The following is a 21123-nucleotide window of genomic DNA, read 5'->3' as shown; positions in this document are numbered from 1 at the left end:
TAAAAAAGCAGGAATTGTTTTCTTTTTGGCTGTTAGGTAGAATATTTTTAATGTAGAAAAATGATCTGCCATTTGGTTTAGTTGGAGTTCTTATTACTTCTAATACAGAGAGCAAGGAGTGATTAATGGGCCTCAGTTATTCTGGAGGTGAGATGACATTCAAGGGAATATAAAGATAAACAGTCATGACATCCTACAGAACTCAAGAAACTTCTGTCTAGATGTAAAGAGTTTATGGCTTTTTTAAAAAAAACAACAACTACAAAAAAAACAGGCTACCTCTGAGGTATTCCTATAAAAAATAAAATGAAAAATATGTTTGAGTGGTAAATTTTAATATTTGCTAGAAAATGTCACTTTTACTTGGAAAACTTGGCATCTGCTATTCATAGCCAGATGTCTAAGTCAAAGAATCATATGTCGTTATCTCAGTATCTGGATCCTTTCCTGATTCAAACAATTAGAAACTCTCAAGTAAACTGAAAGTCAACATATAAAGTGTATTTTGATTAACTGAATGACATATGTATAGGTGGTAGGTGGGTTATGCTCTAGACCACAAGTGTTATATAGTTAAGTAATGTTGAAACAACTTAAAAGAAAAAAGTACTTTTGAGACATCATCAGCAAAATAAATAGATAGTCATCAAGATAATAATATCCACCTCACAGGGTTACTGTGAAAATTAAATGCAGAAACATTCATGAAAAATTTTTTGGAAACTACATATTCCCCTTAAAGTTAAGTGTATGTTAATGAAGTTCTGGAATCCATACTGGTCAAGAGTTTAGGCTTGCCAAAACGCCTGCTCTTGTGGTGAGGTTTGGTGGTAAAAGGTTCTACAGCTGTATAACTTGTTTTTAGCACAAGTCAGGCTGGGAGGAAGGCAGACTGTGCCCCTACTATTACCACTCCCTTGGGAGAAGGAGACATACACTGATAGCAGGGTGGGACCCCAGAGGGATTTTCCTGTTGAAGGGCCCCCAGTTGAGTGAGCCCACGCCCATTGACCTCCTAGTCCCCAGCTGGCCCAGAACAGGGTGTCCAACATAATATGTAACAACCACACCTCAGAAGCCAAGTATCAGCTGTGCAGGCTAAGACTGCTATATTTGGCCCAGCTGGTGTGGCTCAGTGGTTGAGCTTCAACCTATGAATCAGGAAGTCAGGGTTCGATTCCCTGTCCAGTCACACACCCAGGTTTCGGGCTCGATCCCCAGTGGAGGGTGTGCAAGAGGCAGCCAATCAATGACTCTCTCTCATCATTGATGTTTCTCTTTCTCTCATCCTCTCCCTTCCGCTCTCTGAAATCAATTCAAAAACAAATATTTAAGACTGCTATATTTGTCTGGAAAGCACAGGTTGCACATGTGCTACAAAGTTGCCAAAATATTAATCCTTCAACCCCAGTGTGCTCTCAATACTTACGTGATCAATTTCTATGTAGACTATGATGTAGAGAAAGAAAAAAAAGATGGATAATATTGCCAGGTCAGAGAGTCATCTTGGTGCCCCCCTCACCCCCACTTCAGTGACCTCAGTGACATCCAGGCCCCTCTGCAGACTCCAGTGGTTTCAGATGGAAACGTTGCTCCTCCCTTGTTCCTTCTCTTCTTTTCAGTTCTACCATGTGTACCATATTCTCTTACGTCAGGTTAGCTCATAAAAAGTAACCTCATACCAAGACACTCACTCTGATAATGATTCAGTGCATTTCCATTTCCCCAGAGAAGCTTTGCCGCCACTATCTTTGGGTCCTTCAGCAGTTAGTGATGCTGATTTCTCAGTCATGTGAGAAAAACCAAGATGAACTAACTATCTTTGAATAAGCCCAGCCCCATCTGTGACTGTCCTCTCTACCATCAAGACCACTCTGTACTGTAGGTTCATTTTTATCCACAGTTTTAGGCTTTCACAGACATAAAGGACAGAACATAAGGAGTGGGAGTTACCAGTTACTTATTCAACAATCAATGAGGCCAATTTTTATTACTGTTTTTGAGAACAAGTTATTTTGAAAATCTGGACTTTAAGCTCCAAGTTCCATACTTCCATAAAAGAACAACACCAAGTGAGAGTTAAGTATGTATTGAGGATATATGATTTCTATATTTTCTGCCTCCAAACTCCTGCTGAGTAGTTTGTTATAAAGGAATGAAGGATCAGCTCTTCCCACTGGCTTGTCTTAGAATGTAAAATAGCTAACACTTTCCTTCTAAAAGCTTCTTTCTGCATAAAGGCAGCAAATTACACACTGACCATAATGATTTCTTGGGGGCAGATGTGTGTATGTATTTGTATTCATATATGTATATTAGACACCTTAGTGAACACTGGAAAAATAAAAAAATATGTTTAATAGGCACGACTTACTGGGCCCCACCTCCTTCAAGGTGGCTAAATGAATGTATTGCTGCTTATTTCATGAGTTCCAAGTGTGCTTTAATTGCTTTAGATACCTTTCTGGGGCATTCCACAAAGGTAAAGTTACATTCAGATGCATGCTTTGTTCATCCCAGCAGCAGGCAACCTACTAAACTTAAAATTGAGTTTCTCCCCTAGACTCTAACTTCTATATTTCTGTTCCCACTGCAACTGTTACGTAGAATTAGGTATCAGACTCATTTTTCTGCATACTCCTGCAAATTATTGTACTATGGATTCTGAAGGAATGACCCAAATCCCGCAACACTGCTCAAATACCAGGAATGACATTCTGTACCTAAGGGAAATTACCGTGGAGGAGAGCCAGTGTATTTCCATGTCCTATTGCCACTTGGAAGAAAGCCTGACATTTCAGGAGAGGCAACAGAGGAAGGAAAAAATATACAACTTTCACATTTCAGAGGTATTGAGGGGAAGAAGAGTGTTCTGGGCATGAGTGAAGAGCAAAAGTGACCGATAATGAGGCCATCATTTTACTGTGAGTCCCAAAGGGAGAACATGAGGAAATCCTAGTTAATATTCTCATTACAAGTGTGTGGCACTCAGAGGCATTAATTTGGTATTTCTAAGATAGAAAAAAAACAAAAAATAAAAACTTTAAAAGTTATTATAGAAAGAACAAAATAAAAATGACTTCAAATTTCTGGTATGAATGATAAGACTTGAGAGGGAAAAACAAATGTTTAAGCAAATGACAGAGATATATGGCTAGGTAAATTCTATCATACAGGACTTCATTTTCTAAGCCCTGATATCAATGGTGAGACTAAGAGGCCAAAAAGCGCTTTCCTTAGCAAAGGGGTAAAGGTCAGTTTCTTTTGAGTCCTCCAACCCTTTCCCTACAGAGTATTAAATTATACAATTTAAATAGCTAGGGAACTACTTTTAAAAACCAAATTTCAATGTATGTCTCTTTTCTCTGGCATGCAATGTGCTCAGAGCTGAGGACATCGTAAACAATTGGAAATGTAATCTCCTACTCCCTTGCATTCCAGTAAAAAGAATCAGACCAAAATGAGATGCTGTCACACACTAGACATGATAGTGTTTTCCAAGCCAGTTTTTTTAGACTCAAAAAATTCTACATTTTACAAAAGGCCAAGTCCACTTGATTTCAACAGATTTGTGCGAGGAGCCCTGGGCATGGTGGCACAGCTCGGAGCCTGTGGTTCTGCCCCTGTACCTGGTTTCCCTTACTTGCTGTGGAATTCTGGGCTTATTTTGCTCTTTTTTTTCCTTTCTCCCTTTTTATTTTTGTGAGGCCCTGTTTTCATGGTTTGTATTCCTATTGAAAATCAAGATCAAAAGTGCTTTTGCCCTTCTTTCTACAGGAGGTTTCTGTCCTCCCTGAGCTTGCCTTAGTTAGGTTTGCTTTTTATTAAAATGAAGGGACTGGACTAAAGTCTCTAAATTCTTTTTTTTTCTTTTTTCTCAAAAACTTGAAGATTCTTTGCCAATTAAGACTTGTTTGCCCCTAGCCCAATCACTCACACACATAAGTGCACAAGCACATGAGGCATCTAGCTTTTATATGGTGTCATTGATTGGGGTTTTCTGTGATTGGATTAGGAAATTTATCAGCAGTTAGAACAACTTGGGAAAGCTTTCTGTCAAGAAGAGAATTCACCCATCAATGCACTATTCAGATGGACTGGGCATTAGAGGAAAAAAAATCTCCACATTTATGAGTAAACAAAGAATTATCAATGAAACAGGCAATTTAAAATAAAGCATAGATAGTAAGAGAGAAGAGACAAGTGAAAGAATTTTGGGGACAGAAGGAGAGATTGGAATGGGAGGAAATGAGACAAATCAGAATAGCACCAGGCCATGTGAAAAGAATGAAGGAAACAGCAATAGAAAGTGTTGAGTTTGCTTTTACATTTTTCAACTAGAAAATGATGTTCCTTACTCTGAAATAAATGTCTTTCATTCACATATTTTTACTGATTGGACAATAAAAGGTAACATTTCTAGCCCTGGCCTGTGTGGCTCAGTTGGTTCAGTATTGTCCAATGCACCAAGAGGTTTCTGGTTTGATTACCAGTCAGGGGCACATGCCTAGGTTTTTGGTTCAATTCCCTGTCGGGGTGTATATGGGAGGCAATCAATCAAAGTTTCTCTCTCTCTCTCTCTCTCTCTCTCTCTCTCTCTCTCTCTCTCTCTCTCTCTCTCTCTCTCCCACTCCTCCCTCTCCTTTCCTCTCTCTCTAAAGTCAATAAAAACATTTTTTTTAAAGATAGCATTTCTAAATATCCTTCAATTATTAAGAAAGGAAGATCAGAAAGGAAGTAGTGTCTAAGCAGAGTCTTGAAAGAATAAATTAAGTTTGCCAGGGAGTTTGGGTGGGCAAGTTTATCATAAATAGTCAATTTACAACTCAACCATTACACTCTAATGTATCCTGAGTGTTCTATCTTCCCAAGTAAAATACTTACACTTGCAATTTATATGACAAGCAATCCTTAAATATGCTTAGTGAAACACAGTTTTATTAGATAAATGTCTTTAAGACTTACAAATAGAAAACTATGAGAAATCACCTCGATGGATCTGTAATGACCACAAAAGGCCTTGCAAGTGAAATACCTTCTTGAAAAAATAGAAACATGCTTTTAAATTAATGATGTTAATACAAAAACAAAGAATCACTTGTTTTAAGGGAGTGACCAGTTTTCATACAAGGCAGCGATGTTTTTTCTATTTTTTCTCCACACAGTGATATCTTAAAATCTCATCTGTTTGCCCTTGGTTGAAATAAGCTTCCTCACCCAGACTGCCTGAAAAAAAGCAATGCATCCTTCAAATATCTGCTCAGACACTACTTCCTGTCTGAGATTTCTCCCTGAACCATTCCCAAAGCCTACTAATGAGAGTCTTATCCTACATGTTCACTTATCATTACTTGTTTATCATCTCACCCACTCAACTTTGAGCAACTTAAAAACAAGTAATAAAGATACAGAGATATATCTCCATTACTTGGCAAAGGGTGTGGTCAGAATTGGTGTTAAGTATTTTTTGAATAAATGAATAAAATAAAATAGAACATGGGCATATTTGCCATGTTTTGGGGTGAACTCTGAGACTTTGATAATAACAAAATACATAAAGAACAAAATGAATTATCATTCCAGTGCATCTACTAGAGTCAACAGGCATAATACATGATCAATTTTCACTTATACCCACCCACCTTATTTACCTTGATAAAATATTTTCTAGATACACTCATGCATTTGTGTAAGTAAATTTCATTGATTCCTTTTGATAACATTCTAGGCTTTGGAATCAGTCTATGTTTTAAACCCCAGACCACCCACCATTATGAACTTATTCAAAATTTCTGAGCTCCATTTGAAAGAATAAAAAATTACTGGGCAATTTTATTGTTCTATCATTCACTCAAAATCCTTTTGTTTTCATTTCATCACCTGTAAAATGAAAATAACACCTACAGAATGGGCTGTGACAATTAAATGAGAAATATATATAAAATGTACATTATATGACCTAGCACATTAAAGGTGCTTTATAAATGGTACCTATTAATTCTATTGCAAAGTGCATAGAAGGATCTGGTCTGGACCAGAAAAGATACTACTGCACCTCCCTTCCTCCCTGTGCATATTCAGGAAAAACATTTCTTATTTCCTTTCCTCTGTGCCTACTTAAGTATTAAACATGTCATCATTCCTATTACTATGGTATGACCTGTCATAAATCTTGGATGGCAATTCTTTAGATAAAAAACCAAATAAATTGTCATCTGCTAGAGAAAACAAATGGTACAGTTTATATTACCAGCTGTGTGATTTGAAGCAAGTTACTTAAACTCTCTATTCCTTATAAATTGGGGATAATAATAATATTTATTTCATAAAGTGTTATGATAAAATGAATGAAAACACATACACATCTCCTAGAATATTGCCTGCATCTTGTAAACTCTACATAAATGTTTACTTATTATCATTATTTACTTTAAATCAATAAATACTGAAAATACTAAAACAGACAAGAACATCCAACACAATTTGGTGAGCAGTCCATCTATTCCTCAATGCTCTAACCTTGGGAGCCAAAACTCAAGGGTAGTGAAATCTATCCTGATTACTGTGCTCTTCAAACCACAGCTGGGCCCTAAGAATGTTATCTTGCATAAGACACCACATGTCCCCTTAAGTTAGCCAGGAATTATAAGACCTGCTATATGTTGTTTTTCTAAAAATGTTCCACTCTGCAAGAACCAACTTTTTAATATAGAGAAAAAAAGAATAGAAGGTACTTAAAATTTAAGAGCCACAGTAACAAATAACTTTCAAAGAGGAGTTTCATGTTAAATAGAGATGGAAGAGAGAATATTTAGATGGAAACAATTTTTTTACTTTGTTAATAACTTTATGAATTCCCATTACCATATATCTGAGCTATTTTTTAATTTTCCATCAAGTTCCTCTGTTTGTTACATCAGAGCTTGTTGCTATAGAGATGACAGAGATGTCACAGATTCAGCAGCATAGACTATTTTTCAAACAACTAAGCATCTTTCCTTCCCATATAAGAAATATATGCCTGTCTCAGACATCCCTTATATTTGCATTCTGAGAAATAAAAACAGATCTCACATGTTGCATTTAATAATGAAATGGACCATTAGGGATGGTGAATTTCTTAATAAAATATTTAGTAATTTTACAACTCAAAAAAAAATCACATATACAATATTACTTAATCCACTCAACCTTCAGTGTCACAGAAAGATGTGGTTTTATTTTCCTATTTTATAAATTAGCACATAGAGGCCCAGAGAGACAAATTTGCCCAAGGGAAAATGACAAAAATGTGCATCCAGGTCTCTTGATTATCCCTCTTCAACTTGTTGCTTCTCCCCATGTCTCAGGGTATAGTGTTATTTCCACATCTAGTACTTAATTACAGTTTTCTGGCTCTATCATCTTCCTTTTCCTCCTCCTCATACCTAACTTTTATTAGTGCTCACATGTTCAGATACCACCTCAAGTACTGTTTATGTATCATAGTTATCACATAGAGGTAATGTAACCATGACTTAACATTTCAATTAAGTGATAAAGGGTGTGTATTCTGCTTTCTCTCAAGGGTGCAGCCAACCCTCTGTTTTCTTAGAGTATGTAAATAAAACCCTGTGTTTTCATTTCTTATCTAGCCTTTTTTACAGCTTAAAGAAGTCTGTTTTGGTGGGAGGATGGGATGCTTGGCTCCAGCCATGAGAATCCACAGGTGTCTGCAGTAAATCTACAAATTTCTGTTTGAAGAGAGATAGTGATGAAACAAGGGGAGGAAGCTTGAGAAGAAGCAGATTCTCCATTCCACAGTCCCCTCTCTTGCTCTCATGCTCCTCCTTCTCTGAAGACGTGGTGCTTCCCATTCTTTTCCCCCAAGCTCTTTCATCTGATTTCCCTCTCTATCCTTATAAAAGTTTCTGTCTGCATTGAGATTATTAAGATGAGTTTTTGAGGACAAAAATTCCCCCCATCTTCTCAAGATGCCAGCACTCAAATAAACCACTTTCCTTCTCCTCAGCACCTGTCTCATGAGTTTGGCTTTCACTGAGACAGGTAGCCCAGACCTGGGTGTGGGTCATTGTCATGGTTTCAGTAACTTAGGAAATAACTGTTATGAAAGGCAATATTTGTAGTATAATTTTTTTGCCACTAAATACTTTAAGGAAACTAAAAAAGCTTAATTTAAAAACAACCTATAATAAAAGTATAAAGAATGAAACTATATTCTAAGCTATATTTGTTTTATTCACTGCTTTACCTCCAACACTGAACATAAGTCCTAGTTTGCAATAAACACCCAATAAGTGGCCTCACTTTGTTCTGAAGTAGCAGAACTTCTATTTTAATCTGAGTATATTGTCATGTGGGTGAAAGATTACATTTTCCAGGCTCCCTTACCAGTAAGTGGAACCATGTGACCAATCATATGACCCACTGAAAAGTATTCCGTGAACTTTATTAATAGTTCCCTTAAAATGCAGGCATGGGGAATTCCACTCTGAATAATGGGCTAGATAATTCACAACCCTGGCACTAAAAACAATTAGAAAGGTTGAGCAATATATTTTGAAAAATAAAACAAGTTGAAATATTAGAGATTTAATAAGGCGGGAAAAAATTATAGGGCCAAGATCCAGGAACCCCAGAGAAATGAGTACAGCAGCCCTTGTAGTTATATTCCCCCCCGGGTATATTTCCATTCAGGGTGTCGCAAGAAACCAATGGCACACTCAAAAGTGTAATTGAAATGTGCTTAATGATGGGACTATTTTCCGTAGTGTGTGGGTGGTTAAATAAAAACAGAATGAAGGGCATGGTGAAGTTCCTAAGGTTAGGAATAACTAGGAAGACACTAGTGCCACTAGGACTGAAGAAACAGGAAGGGGAGCAATTATTTAAACTCGGGGAAATACCTTGAGTTATAAAAAGATTAAGATAGTGGGAAACAGGTGAAGTAAGGGGGATAAATGGGCTATACAGCACAGGACTTAGGGAGGTTTCTAGAAAAGTTATCTGATAAGCTAAGCAGTGTTTTTGAGATACTTATTGGGCTAAACAAAATCTGGAGTACAAGACCCTCCAAAGAGAGAGTTCCTGATAACCACTAAGACTTTAGATTGGTGTTGCGAGGAACTGTAGTTTAAGTAAAAAGATGAAGCAGAGCCCGGCCGGGCGTGGCTCAGTGGTTGAGCATCGACCTGGGATCCAGGCAATCGGGGTTTGATTCCTGGTTAGGGCACATGCCCGGGTTGCGGGCTCGGTCCCCAGTAGGGGGCGTGCAGGAGGCAGCCAATCAATGACTCTCTCATCACTGATGTTTCTGTCTCTCCCTCTCCTTTCCTCTCTCTGAAATCAATAAAGATATATTTAAAATATATATATATAATGACTCATGGTTTCCAAAACTGATGAAAGATATCTGTTCACAGATTCAGGAATCACTACAAATATCAAGCAAGACAAATTTAAAGAAAACCAGACCTAGGCATAGCTAACAAAACTGCTCAACATCAAAAGACAAAGAGAAAAAATACAGATTACCTTCAAAATTTTAACAATAAATTCTTCCGACTTCTCAGAAGGAACAATGGAAGCTAGAAGAACAGACATAACATTTCAAAGTGTTTGAATAGAATGTAGCTACTTACAAGAGCATGGATTAGTTCACAAAAAATAATGTTGCATGGAAGAATCCAAACACAAAAGAGTAAATACTGTATGTTTCCATTTAGAAAAGATTAGAAAGTAGAAAAAGCTTCATTTATAATGGTAGAAGCAGGAATTATGTTTATCTTTGCTGTTTTGGGGGTTTTTTGTGGGGGGAAGGTACTAAGTTTATTGTAAATTTTTTAAAAGCAGGTTATAAAATTGCACTTATAAAGTGCCTTTTTTGTTTAAAAGAAAAACCCAAACTACCTTTACCCATGTTTGTAAACAAAAGGAAATGGAAGGCTATACATTGACAAGAAATCAGTGGTTCATTTTGAGTCATGAGATTACAGGTTCAGAAATAATTATCTTCTTGCTTATTGATTGGTATTTGCCACTTTAGGTATATACACATATTTATTTTTTAGCCTGAACACGTATTGCTTTGAGGAGTATAAGTGGGAAGTTAGAGCCCAGGGCTGTTAGGCAACCACAGGGGGGCCACTAGTGAGTACCTTGGTGCCATCCTAGGGCTCAGCTGTGCTCATCAGGTGATGACATTGAAGTCAATGGTTTTGTCTGGTGAGGGAGCAAGGATGTCAGAGATCACCTCTAGGAAGTCAGACAAACCATTCTACATTTTCTCCTTCACCCCAGGAGCCTTCAGTCTCCAGCTTCTCCTTGACCACACTGGTCATGGCTGCACTGGTGCAGGCCATGTCATGCTGTACCACCTGGGTCAACTCTGTCAGGTCCCGCTTCATGAACTGCAAGGTTTCCGAGGACTTTTCCTTGACTGCTTGGTAGCTCTGCCGCAGCCAGCTCCACCACCATCCCAGTCCTCCCCTTCCACTATCTTGCCTGCCTTGGGAATTCTGTTTATCTTTGAAGATGAGGGTGAGGCTTTGGGGATTGGAAGAGGGCATGAGAAGGATTTCTATGATGGTGGTGATATTCTGTTCCTTGACCTGGGCTGTGGCTACTTAGGTGAGTTGTCTTTGTGATAATTTATTGCTCTATACTCATGATGTGGCACCTCTTTGTATGAGCATTATATTCAATTATGAAATTTAAAAAATGAAAAAAGTGGTCTCTTTTTCTCTCCTTCCTCTTTTGTGCTTCTTGGAAAACAGATGTCATGGGTAGATCTTTGGACCATGAGGATGAAGGCAATATACTAGCTCAACAAAACAGTGATTTGAAAGATGTCTGGGTCTGACTCCTTGGTGGAACTTCCACATCAGTCTGGGCAGTCGATCTCTCAGATTTATTTATCTGAGAGGAAGTAAGTCTATAGTTTATTTAAGTCAGTCTTCTTTTGCATTTTTATTTTATACACAGCAAATCTAATCCTACCAAGCACAATCCATGGGACTCTTACACCAGGATAGGTGCTTTCTCTTTCCCCATCTTCCCAATTTAATTACATCTTAATTTTTAATTAACTCAGAGCCAACATTTACATTATCATTACTACATAAATGAAAAAACCCAAAAAACACTACACTTTTCTCTCCATGGCACACTGTAGATTAGGGGATTTGTTTACTTCCTGTCTAGGCACAGTAATGCCTTTTACAGAGTTGTCCATTGACTAGCTCTAATTGCGGTGTTCTATAAAAGAAACACAGTATTGTTGAGTAAAAATTGCTTGTTCAGATTCTAGGTACACCAGTGGAAATGACTGAGTGGTTCTGGAGGTAAAACAAACAAACAAAAACCAAAGCAACAAAACTTTAGGATTTTAAAACATCACAATAATCCAAGTACCAGGCCTGGATGCTCAACTTAAGGTTGCCCACTCATTGAAAACTAATTTATCATAAAGTATGTTTGAAGGTAATGCACTGGTATTTACAAAAATGTAAATAAGAAAAACTGTCTTTTATATTCTAAAAGTAGAAGATTGTCAAAATAAATCATAATATATAAAAATAGCAGAATAAATAATATTAAAAATAATCTGTAGAATATTTAAGGCTCAAAAAATGTTTCATATATGTATGTAAGTAAAAAATTATAAAACAAAAATGTTTTATTAAAAAATGGAAGAAAATAGCCCTGGCCTGGTAGCTCACTTGGTTGGAGTGTCATCTGGTATACCAAAAGGTTACAGGTTCAATTCCTGGTCAGAGCACATACCTGGGTTTGGGGTTTGATCCACAGTCAGGACATGTGCAGGAGGCAATCAATTAATGTTTCTCTCTCCTTTCCTCTCTCTAAAATCAGTGAACATATCCTTGGTGAAGATTTAGAAGAAAAAAAAGGAAGAATATGCTCCTAAAACATTAATCTCCGAATTATAGATAATGGTTCATTTTTATTTTCTTATTTATGCTTTTTTGTACTTTTACAGTTAATTGTTTTACATTTGCAATTAGGAGAACATATTATCACAGAAAACTTGAGGAAAATAATGAAGAGAGTCCTCAAGGCTAATATAGTCACTTTGGGCTCCTGGCAAAATAAGAGAAAAGGCTGGAACACTGTTCCTGTGTATCTTCTGGTATTAATTTATGCAATAATTAGAAAATGCCAAGGGAAAACATTTAAATATCTTGAAACAAAAGCAATCAGAATCTTAAACACCAGGATGAACATACCAAATTAACTTTTAAAAAAACACCAAAAAATTTCCCCATTGAATTTCAAGTTGTGATTAGAACTAACATAACACTTATTGAGTGCTTGGACTTTAAAAGATATAATATAACATTCCAAACTATAAAAACAGTGTTAAATCGAATTAATTTGCATAAGCACATGTGGTAAATGGCAGCTGAAGGACAATGAGAAGAAAAAAAACTGTGTGTTAGGTTGAATGGCAATACTTCTAGTCCTACAGAAACATTTTCACAGTCTACTACAAATATACATAATAATCTAACCCACATATTGACTAAATTCCCAATGTGTGAAAGGGATTATGATAGTCCTTGTGGAAAAAGCAAAGCTGCATGTTCTCTGCCCTAAAGACACTTATAATCTAATAGGGAAACTGAACACAACTAATCATATGCAAGGCTCTGTGGGAGGTGATAAGAGAGAAGTGTAAACAATGTTCTACAGTAGTTAAGCAAAGAGCAATACAGACTTTGTCTTTATTAATAATCTGAAATAGGAAGTGAACTTCTCAAAAACAATGTTGGCTGATGATTTCAAATTAGAAGTTGTTAAATAAGCCTAGTATAAAAAGAAAGATGACATAAATTTTTCAGACCAGTTTGGAAATGGCAACAGAAATGAACAAAATCAGATTGAACTTGAAAAAAGAAGGAGGAAAAGGCATATAAACATTTGAAAAGTAGTCATTCAAAAACATTACATATCCAATGGGCCAAAACCTAGAACGCAGCATTGCCCAAAAGCCATGGGCTAATGAATCACACATTAGTTGCAGCTCAATGTTACAACCCAAAAGCCTAAAGTCAGGGTATTCAGTAGGTGAAAGAGATGAAGGGACCTTCAGGAATAGAACATGAAGAGCAGATAAAGACATCGGAAAAAGCATTAAAGGTCTTTATGGAATCAAGAACAGGAAAAGAAACAAAACTCCTCCCTTAGATAATTATATCATTTAAGTAAAACAAAGTGTGAGTATAGAGAAAAGAAAAAGTTGAACAAGCCAGAATCATAGGAGGGAAAAAGGAATTCAACCAATGGTCTTAGCCTACTAGCTAAGATGTTGACATGAACATGTGCCACAACACGGCTGATTCAGACAGAAACTGTAGCTGATGGGTGTTCACTAGAGGTATTGTGGTAATCATTTGACAATATATACATGTATCAAATCATCATGTTGTAGACCTTATACAATGTTATATGTCAATTAATCTCAATAAAACTGATTTTTTTAAGTCTTATAACTAAAAAACAATCTGTCACAGGTTTCTTAAGTAGACGTACAACTCGAATTAAAATGAAGAGCCTTTATTAGATTACAGAGTATGTATACTTACAACAAATGCTAATTTATTATCAGATGTCAGGTCTTCTACAAAAGAAGAGCTTAATTCTGGTCGCCGAGGTTCAGGATCCTGAATAAACACTTGGTTGAAATAATAGCATAAAACAGGACTAGACAAACCAATGGAATTCTGGAAATAAATGTAGATAGTGAAATAATGCCAAAGAATAGTGGTTTATTTCAGGCCTCGGTGATCTCATGAGGCTAGTGTCCGGCCTGCTTGGGGACAGATCTCCTGGACACTTTAGCCTCCATTATTGCCAAAGCTCAGCCTTTCCTCAGACCTCCTGTTTTCCCTTTTCTGTGCCTCTCAAACATGAGTGTTTCCTCCTTCTCACATTGTGTTAAACTTGCTGCATTCTGGTGTGTCCAGTTTTTAATATCACAAATCTTTATAAATTTTATTTTGAGTTTAAATTTCTTTTTAATTAGGCAAGAGTTTGACCATGTTTCAGCTTATCATTTGTTAAATAAACAGCTTGTTTTCTATGAAATAAGAACCCTCAGGCATTACTATCTCTGATAACAAATAATAAATTGTGGGCTGATGCCACTGGTCATTTTAATAACTGACTTGAGTAAGAAAAGCCACCGACTTCATTTCAGGCCTTTATCTCAGATAGTGATTAACTCTTAGATGACAGCTGGCTGGACTGTCATTGTTACCACTGAAACGCTATCATTGTGGAACTGCCATTATGGCCAGAACAATAGTATATCTGCCTTTTGAGGATTTTAAGCTCCTAGGCAATTAGAAAATATGTCTTTGCTTTCCAACATGTCAAACCAAAAATAGTATACACTCATTCACAACACAATACTAAGAAACTTTGCACAAAAGTGAGTGATACAAGACAATATTTTCTGAAGAACTGACCAAGGTGGGTCTCCTGGGTCATCTATCCTGTAGTTCGCTGCTAAGATCATGTGGATTATATACATCAGGCTCCAAAGTGAACTTATTACTGTTCTCCAGCTATCCAAATGTCAGGAGAGAGGAAAGAGAGTCAATGCATATAAATGCAAGGTGGGTTTGACACCAAAGCCTAGAATCTACAAACAGAGGGGTTGTGGCAGGCAAACAAAAATTCCTGGGAGGTTTGCTCTGCTAATATTAGTTTTAAGATAAATTAAAGTAAATTTCTTTTCCTCTGAGGAGGCACAGATCTTTAGTAATATAATCTTTATTTACCAGCTGTTCTACTCATTTTGCAAATTCTATCCTGTTGAAATATAATACCAGGGAGAAAAATATTGAGGAAACTTCTGCAATCATTTAATAGTCCATGTTTTCTTATAACCAGTATGAAACTCACCATCTGTAAATGTTAGAGGAAGATATAAAAATCAAGTTATCAGTTCATCAGTAGAAGCTACTAGAAAGCTTAGTAATTGTCATATTAAGGATGACAAGGCTAAGCAATAATATCAGAGCAGAAAATAAGCTCTATTCTGAAAAACAGGAGTGTTGATCTGTCTGACCTCCTCACTCTTTGATTTATTGAGGCAAAAGGCAGTGAGAATGATGCTAAAGTCTTCCATCTATAGATTTGGGGGATAATTAAAATATGAGTAAGAGGCTATCTTTGATTATTAATTAAGGCTACATTTTTCCAGTTCTCACACTATTAAAAAGCAGTGCTTGGGAGAGAAAAACCCTACTTCCTCTACTAATAGGTTGAGCCATAGTGAATTGTTAATATTCAACCATTTTTACCTACAAAAATGGAAATTTCCTGCAGTTCAACCTAGTAGGTGAAAGCAATTTTTCTATAAATCTTTTACTTAAAATGACAGACTTTTAAAAATTTCAATAAGAAAACTTTCCCTCACTCTGAAAACTCCCAAATGCTTTTCCAAATCCTTCTGATTTCCCCAAAGTCTTCTTCCTCTTTTCCCATCAGGAGGCGAACCCTCCATGTGGTCATAGGGATAAAATTTGTGAATGATGTGGATTTTAGGCACATCTCTCTTCTCTAGTGTGTCACAAGAATTTTGTCACAAGTATCCTGGGACTACCAAAACAAAGCCTAAAGGCCATATGTCTTATGTGCTTTGTATTGAATGCAACAGTTTCCCAGAGACTCATGTCAAACCTCATTTGCCAACCCTATATGAATCTGAAGGAGAAAAAGGGTAAGTTGAAGGGAAAGAAAGTTAAAAATATGTACATCTTTTTCATAATGTAATATCATGTACCTATTAAAATATACACATATTCTAAGAGAGATGTAGCACTGACCTCCCATAGACCTGCCTGAGTGACTGGAGTTGAATCAGAGGCAATGATCTATAATCTCTTTCCACATGATGCCCATTTGGGGGTAGTAGCATAACAAGGTATCATGGTTAAGAAGGATCTGTATGTCTCAATACATATATTTTTACATTCAGATATAGCAATGCCAACAGATAAAGAGATCACCTGCCATTGAAAAGGTAGTTTGTTATACTCACAAGTCCCAGGGAACTGGCAATTATCATGTCAGGAAGGGCCACACTGGGAAGCACAAGGGTCAGTCAGGAGGCAGAGGGAGAGAGAGAAATATGGGGGTGAACCTTTATTGTGGTCTCCCAGGAAGGAACATGTGAGGCAGGGTAAGCTGACTTAAGAATGGCCAGTTTGAATAGTTTCTTGGGTCCCTGAGCATAGGGACTATCCTAGTTATCTGGTACCTGGTCCTGGATGATTAGGGAAGGTGGATAGTGGCTGGGAATGTGAGCCCAATAAAAGCAATGGGTATGGATGTGAGCTCTGGACTGCTTGGCTTGCAATTGAAAAGCATACTGAGCAAGTTGTTTACTATCTCTAGGAGCTGGCTAACTCTGGAAAGGGCAGCCCATCCAGAATTAGAAAGGCCCCAGGTGTAAAAGCTTCAGAATACAGAAAATAAAAGAGATGGTTAATATATTATATTGTCTAGTAGACTCCCTAGGTGTCAGGAGTCATGGGTTCCTATCACAGCTCTGTCAGTAATCATCTATGTAATCATAAAAGGTCACTTCTCTAGCCTTTAATTCTTCCATTGGTAAATTAAGCATTATTTGACTAAATAAAACTTTAATATATCTTGGTACATATTTAGCATTCTTTGAGTTATGATCACAATACAAAAGGAGATGTCTTATTATATTCAACAAGATTGTCTTGTTCGGTACAAGAATTTTGATTATAAATCCCTGGTAAATTTAGTCTGATAGAAGAAAATTTGTTTTGAGTATACCTGTTTTTTCAGCCAATCTCCAAAGTAGAAAAGTTGTTACTGCAACACTCAGTCTAAAACAGTACACCTTAAAATCTATGTACCTGATATGCTTCAAAGCTTACACTGGCCACACTGAACTTGACTGCAGGGATTTGCAAACTGCCAGGTCCAGGCCTCCTACAGTAGCGCTGTCTCATGTTTACTGACTGATGATGCGAATAAACAGCATCTGTATTTTATCTTCCTCTTGCTCAGCTTTCTTTTCATACAGCAACAGAGATACAGAGAGCTCACCATAAAACTGGTAACCAATTAATTTATGTATAACTACCAATAACCAGCCCAGTGATAAAGTGTCTTAAAACAAAATACAAATGTCAACTTGAAATTGTGAGGCAGAAATAAAAATGTTCTCAACCACATGGCAAAGTGCAACTATACTTCTGTGTCACATTTGAAATGACATATTTCTCAAAATTCTGGCTTGGTGCTTCAGCCATATTTACCCAGGTTTGTGATCTTTGTGAAACATACACACTTATGATATGTTTAATATAAGCAATAATACTTCACATTTTCTGCTCCTAAATAGGAAACTCTCTAATTAGATATTATTCAACTTTGTTATGTTTTTTCTTTATATGATTTCTTTTTGTATTTTCTAAATTATTTGCAATGAATATATATATTCCTTTTATAATGGAGAAAAGTGAAGTTATTTCTATTTTACAAAATAAATACTCCTATATTTTAGAGAATTTTTGTAAAAATATTATTAAACATTACAAAACTTAAGTCAAATGTTAAATGATTACTTTCTTACTATAAGGTTATTCCCCCACCCCCTTTATTTAGTCCCTAATTATTAAAATCTCTGGCATAAGGATAATATTATAATGATTAAGACAATAAAAGCAGCCATTATGATGGAGTGATGGAGACTGTTCTTGGTCATATCTCAGTAAAGCAGACCTATATTCTTTTTTTGTTTTATTTTTTGGTTAATACTCTGCTAAAAATATTTTTTCCATTGATTTTTAGAGAAAGTGGAAGGGAAAGGGGTGGAGATGGAGGAGAGAAAGAGAGAGAAACATCAATGTCGGTGAGACAGATAAACTGGTTGCCTCTCGCACATGCTCCAGCTAGGACTGGGAATTGAACCTGAAACCCAGGTACATGCCCTTGACCAGGGATTGAACCTGTGACCCTTCGATGTTCAGGCTGACGCTTCAACCACCGAGCCACACAGGCCAGGGCACAGCCCTCTATTCTTAATGCCACAAGAAGTGAACTAAAAAGAGAGAATTTCAGTGGTAATAAGAATTAAAATAGTTCATCAGCCACTGCCAAGATCTAAGTTCAATTTCTCAACCCTCAGTTCCTCAAAGTTCACTCTAGTAGGCAACTGGGTATGATGGTGGTATTTAAAATGCCTGCTTGTTTGATTAGAGTATCATAGGGATGAGGTCATGGTCTCAAAGAACATTCCTTTTACCAGATAGTTTTATCTAAGGGGAAAATGTTTTGCAGTCACAGACTCTGCCAAGGTTCACAGAGGAGCCTGGGAGTAAGCACAGGAGTAAAGCAGCACAAGTCTATAACCACTACTTTCAAAGTACCTTAAAGTTCACTCTGTAATAATGTGTCAAACAAATACTTCTGTGATGACAAGTTTAAATACAAGTACTGGGGTTTCTAAGATAGGACTAGAATATAGACAAATCATTCTAAGTATGTCTTTTAAATAAACCACCAAAACCTCCCTGCTCAAAGCAGTGAGGAAGTTCCTGTGGCCCAGCAACCTATATCATCTGATATAAAAGCGGAAAAATAACAAAAATAATGTGAATTTGATCCTTTGATGTCCGTCCTAGCCTTAAAATCCCAGAATACTAGTGTGGTATGTAAACTTGAAAAGTCAGAGAACAAAATAAGGTCCTCTATAAGTAACTGAAGTGTCAGTAATTCAGTTTAATGTCTTTGTGCTCGTTCTTATTTGTTACCTATGTCAGACTTTGCTGCTCTCACTTATTTCAATGAGTTGTTACAAGAGAAAAAATGGGAGGAACTAATTTAAATTAGAAACTTTTGCAAAGATCCATATTAAAGAATTAATAGTGTCTTTATAGATGCACTTATTAATGTTTTTTCACTGCCTACCACACAACAAACTCCCAAAGCATGTATATATTTGTATCTTTATTGTTGAAAATATTGTAGATGTCTCCCATTTTTCCCCTTTACCCCCCTTCCCCCCAGTTTCCACTCCACCCCAGGCCATATTTTAACTGAAGCATTCAATAGCAGATATCACAAATATCTTACCAAATATGCTTAGGATTGAAATTACTTTCACTAATTAATTATACTTTGAAATTATCAGCCAAAGCTTCCTGTCAAAGGCTGAACCATTTTTAAATACACAAATCTCCATAATTCTCCTTTGAGTAAACATTATTAGCTCTGTTCAAAAAAACAAGTTATCTGATGGCCATAAAACAATGTGGTTTGATAGGTGAAACCAAGGCAATAATACAGGTAGAATGATTCATAGACCATGGTGCTAAATTTTACCTAGTCAGTATTTTTATAGGTTCTTAGATTAAAGGTCATGTATCTTCCCTTAGATATGTCAACTTTAGCATAATATTGGATGAGAGATAATTGACTGGTGTGTTGATAATTAAACTCTCAGTTTAACATATAGTGCCATCATGTAATAAGATAATTATCTACAAAGTAAAAAGGTAAATGTTTTAATGAGAATTATTTGGATAATAGATTGGCCAGATTAGATAAGATATGTGAAAAAAGTTATAACAAATGTTAAAAAAATAAATGTGATATTTGATAGGGTTATCACAAAAATTATTAATTTGTCACCAAAATATGCAAAATGGTGACATATCTTTTTTCTCTACATGCCAGACTGCCCCATTCCATTGTTGGACTGATATTTACTTTGTAAACTGCTTGCACAAATAACTTTTTCCCCTGAGAAGCAGCAATTATGTTTAGAAGTCTAGATGGAAACATGTTCTCCAGCTCCAGTTGCTCCTGACTTGCCCAGAAGGACCCAAATTCCCACCCAAGATCTACAAGCAGGTTGATTAAGCTCTTGGGGCCTATGGAACTCCAGGTAGGGCAATTAACATCCAACCTGTAAAAATTAACCTAAAAGAAGGGGCACAGATCCCACAAAAAATAATGTCCCCTTAAAAAGCAAGCATTAGAGGGAATTCAACGAGCATTGCAGAAATTCTTAAAATCAGGATTAATTTGGCCATACCAGTCTCCCTATAACACTGCCATTTTGCCAGTCAAAAAGCTTCACTCTGATGAATATTACTTTGTACAGGACCTTAGGGCCATAAATGATGTTGTCCAGGACATTCATCCCACAGTGCCCAACCCTAATATTTTGTTGACCATGGTGCCCGGGGACAGCAAATGGTTTTCAGTCTTAAACTTGAAGGATGCTTTTTTCTGCATCTCAGTAGATGAACAGGCTCAACTATTATTTGCCTTTGAATGGCAGGACCCAGAAACTAAAGCCACACTCCAATACTGTTGAACTGTGTTGCCACAGGACTTAAGAATTCCCCAACCATATTTGCAGAAATATTAGCAAAAGATTTAAGGAATATTCAATTGAAATCAGGAATTCTTCTACAATATGTAGACAACTTACTAATAGCTAGCAATATGAATGCTGTTTGCTCAGCACTATCACAATCCAGAATCATTTGGCAAAAAGTGGATATAAAGTCTCAACTCACAAAGCCCAGATTTGCCAGGTAGTGGCATACCTGGGATTCCAACTGAAACAGGGCACTAGGAGCTTGATAGCTGATCAAAAACAAGCCATCACTACAATAAAAATCCCAGAGAACCAGAGGTAGCTTCATTTTTTCTTAGGGATTACAGGACATGACCTAATTTGGATTCCAAATTTTGGCCTTATTGTGAAATCATTGTATAATTCTTTGAAAGGACTAAGCTTTGAACCTTTTGAACGGACAAGAGACTGTCAGGCAACGTTTTACAGCTTGAAGAAAAAACTAGTTTCAGCCCATGCCCTAGGATTGACCAATTGACAGAAACTTTTCAAATGATACATTCATGAAAGGCAAGGAATTGGACTTGGGGTACTAACCCAGACCCTGGGAAATACCCCTCAACCCAGAGCCTGTCTCTCAAAGAAACTAGATCACATAACAAAAGGATGGCTGCCATGTCTCCAGGCAATAGCAGCTACCTGAGACATCTTATAGGAAGCAGAGAAATTCACTCTAGGGTAGAGGT

The sequence above is a fragment of the Miniopterus schreibersii genome (assembly GCF_964146895.1).
Source record: "Miniopterus schreibersii genome assembly, chromosome: 9".
In the NCBI taxonomy this organism is placed as follows: Eukaryota; Metazoa; Chordata; class Mammalia; order Chiroptera; family Miniopteridae; genus Miniopterus; species Miniopterus schreibersii.
This window is presented reverse-complemented; position numbering follows the sequence as displayed.